The sequence below is a fragment of the Mandrillus leucophaeus genome, unplaced genomic scaffold (genome assembly GCF_000951045.1).
Source record: "Mandrillus leucophaeus isolate KB7577 unplaced genomic scaffold, Mleu.le_1.0 Scaffold106, whole genome shotgun sequence".
NCBI classification, from domain to species: Eukaryota; Metazoa; Chordata; class Mammalia; order Primates; family Cercopithecidae; genus Mandrillus; species Mandrillus leucophaeus.
Window position 1 is genome coordinate 2,859,518 of NW_012098765.1, and position 3,923 is coordinate 2,863,440.

The window sequence follows — 3,923 nt, forward strand, 5'->3', positions numbered from 1 at the left end:
AAAAAAAAAAAAAAAAAAAAAAATTTTAACAATGGCTGGGGCGAACTGGAAGAGTTCCAGTTGCTAAATTTAAGAGCCATGGTAATTTCTCAATGTTTAATAGGAACTGCAATCATATAAAAACATATATAGGTCATTTACCACATAGGGCTTAGCTGTGCCAGGGAGATTCTCTTATTGTTTGCTTTACAGAGGCACAGAGAGGGGAGTTAACTGCTGAAGGCCTCACCCAGCCGGCAGGTGGCAGGACTGGGTTTGACCCCAGGGAGCAGACTTCAGGGTCCATGCCCCTTAATCCCTACCCTGTGCTGCCTTTTAAAATTTTTTATTTTATTTTATATTTTATGGAGATGAGGTCTTGCTATGTACCCCATGCTGGTCTCGAACTCCTGGGCTCAAGTGATCCTCTCTCCCTGGCCTCCTAAAATGCTGGGATTACAGGCATGAGCCACTGCTCCCAGCCACCTGTGCTGCCTTGATTGCAGATTTGAAACATAGCCCTTTTGGAGAAGGGGCAGGACAGGGTCTTAAGACAGTGATTTTGGACCTAGAATGGTGGCTCATGCCTGTAATCCTAGCACTTTGGGAGGCTGAGGCAGGCGGATCACTTGGAAGTCAGGAGGTCGGGACCAGCCTGGCCAACATGGCAAAACCCCATCTCTATTAAAAATACAAAAATTAGCCGGTGTGTTTGTGTACGCTTGTAACCCCAGCTACTTGGGAGACTGAGACAGGAGAATCACTTGAACCTGGGAGGCGGAGGTTGCAGTGAGCAGAGATCACACCACTGCACTCCAGCCTGGGCGACAGAGTGAGACTGTCTCAAAAAAAAAAAAAAAAGACAGTGGATTTGGACTTTCTAAAGTTGTTCATGTGTAGATGTCCGCACCAACCCTATTGGCTTGTCCTAGGAAGCGTCTGCAGCTCAGATGATGCAGGCCTTGAGAGCCACATCCTTGTGACCTGAGCCAATGCCTCCTCCACCTCCCAGCTGCTCCGGAGTCACAGTGGCCCACCTGTTATACATTTGACTTGGCAGTTCTCCCACGCTCACCCCAACAGCTGTGACCCACAGGGGTAGATTTTTTTTGCCCCCGACTCTATTAAGCACTTTTTACTTTTAGTTTTTTAGAGACAGGGTCTTTCTATGGTGCTCAGGCTAGTCTCAAACTCCTGGTCTCAAGTGATTCTCCCATCTCAGCCTCCCAAAGTGTTGGGATTACAGGCATGAGCCACCATGCCCTGTCTGTTAGGCATTTTTGAGCATAAATAATACATTCACAGCCACGTTTGGTGGCTCATGCATGTATTCCCAGCTACTTGTAAGGCTGAGATGGAAGGATCCCTTGAGCCCAGGAGGTTGAGGCTGCAGTGAGCTGTGATTGCACCCCTGCACGCCACCTGGGCAACAGAGCAAGACTCTGTCTCGGGGCCGGGGGGGGGGGGGAAGTAAGAATACATTCACATGGTTCAAAATGCAAAAGATACAAAAGTCTCTACAGTGAAAAGTATCTTCCCACCACCTCTCCTAGCCCCCTAGTCCCTTCCTCAGAGGCTACCAATGTTACCAATTTCTTGTATAATCTTTCCAGTGAAGTACATACACACATACACACACAAACACACAACAGAACAGGATGTAGGACCCATGTACAAGCATACACGTGTCTTAGCAGTCTAATTTATTTAACCAGTTCCTGTTTGAAGGAAATTCAGGTTGTTTCCAACCTCGTGCTATTACAAGTAGTCCTAGAACGAACAACTTTCCTTACACATGGGATCAATTCAGGGGTGAATTTGAAGAACATATTATTACATTACATTATTTAAGTGCAAATACTGATAATGAGTCCATTGCAGATCTGAACTAGCCTCTCCTCCAAGATGATTGGCGTCCTTCAGGTGATTTATTTACACAGTGACCACCCCATTTCATAAAGGAAGTTGGACTCTTCCAGTTGGAGACTGCTGGGTCAGGGGATGCTGAGAGCTAACGTTGACTACCACCTGTGTGCCAGGAAGTGCTAAATCAACGCTTGGCCAAGTTGTTGGACTTGTTGAATCCTGAGGGCAATACCGTGAAAGGCAGGGTCTTCCTATTCTTGTCCCATAAACAGATGAGGAAGGCCGGGCGCAGTGGCTCACACCTGTAATCCCAGCACTTTGGGAGGCTGAGGCGGGTGGATCACCTGAGGTCTGGAGTTCGAGACCAGGCTGACCAACATGGAGAAACCCCGTCTCTGCTAAAAATACAAAATTAGCTGGGCCTGGTGGCACGTGCCTATAGTCCCAGCTACTAGGGAGGCTGAGGCAGGAGAATTGATTGAACCTGGGAGGCGGAGGTTGCGTTGAGCCGAGATCGTGCCATTGCACTCCAGCCTGGGCAACAAGAGTGAAACTCCGCCTCAAAAAAAAAAAAAAAGAAAAAAACCACAGATGAGGAAATGGTGGTGCAGCGAGCCCAGGGCTCATGCTGAATTGCAGAACCAGACCTGCAGCAGCCCAGCAGAGTGATTCTGTGTGAATGGTCGTCCTGAGACAAGGCCACCTCTGGACACATCCCTTACTCTGGTAGCCCACATCAGTGGATACTAAAGCCAGATGCAAACTAGCAGTACCTGTGGCAGGTGGCCAAGGCCCGGGCCAGCCCCAGTACCCCTTTCTCCAGTGCCCAAGCCCCTGCTGCTGAGATGAGCCAAGAGTTGAGCTGCAGCCATCTCCACTCCTCCTCTGGGCATCTGACCTAACTTAGTTCGGTAAGTGCTGCAACTATAGACCCCACTTTGAAGGCCTGTCGGGGTCCTGGAGCAGAGGAGACATTTCTCTGCAAAATCAGGGCTAAATCTATCTCTCTCTCTTTTTTTTTTTTTTGTAATAGACTTTATTTTTAGAACAGCTTTATTTATTCATTTTTAGACAGGGTCTTGCTCTGTTACCCAGACTGGAGTACAGTGGTATGATCCCAGCTCACTGTAGCCTCCACCTACCAGGCTCAAGTGATCCTCTTGCCTCAGCCTCTTGAGTAGCTGGGGCTACAGGCACACGCCACCATGTTCAGCTAATTTTTTAAATTTAACTTTTTTGAGATGGAGTCTCACTTTCTCGCCCAGGCTGGAGTGCAGTGGGGCGATCTCAGCTCACTGCAACCTCTGCGTCCTGGCTTCAAGCGATTCTCCTGCCTCAGCCTCTTGAGTACCTGGGATTACAGGCACATGCCACCATGCCTAGCTAATTTTTTAAATTTTAGTAGAAATGGGGTTTCACCGTGTTAAACAGGCTGGTCTCGAACTCCTGACCTCAGGTGATTTGCTCACCTCGGCCTCCCAAAGTACTGGGCTTACAGGTGTGAGCCACCGTGCCCGGCCAATTGTTTTTTTTTTTTTACCTGTACAGATGAGGTCTCACTATATTGCCTCAGCTGGTCTCAATATTCCTGAGCTCAAGTGATGTACTCACCTCAGCCTCCCAAAATGTTGGGATTACAGGCATGAGCCACCGCACCTGGCCTTAGAGTAGTTTTAGAGTTGCAGAAAGAATTGAGAAGATAATGCAAAGAGCTGCTGTATACCCCACACTCAGTTACTCCTGAGTGGTACATTTGTCACAAATTAATGAAACTATATCGATCCATTAGTATTAATTAAAGTCTATCGTTTATTCAGATTGCCTTAGTTTTACCTAATGTATTTTACTGTTCCAGGATCTCATATAACATTATGTTGTCAAATTTGATAACATTCTAGCTCCAGACACTTATATCGACAAATAAGTTGTCATGTCTCCTTAGGTTCCCCCTGGCTGGGGCAGTTGCTCAGACTTTCCTTGGTTTTGATGCCTACTTTGATAGTTTTGACAAGTTCTGGTCAGACATAGGATGCCCCTCAGCTGGGATTTGTCTGATACTTTTCTCATGATTACACTGG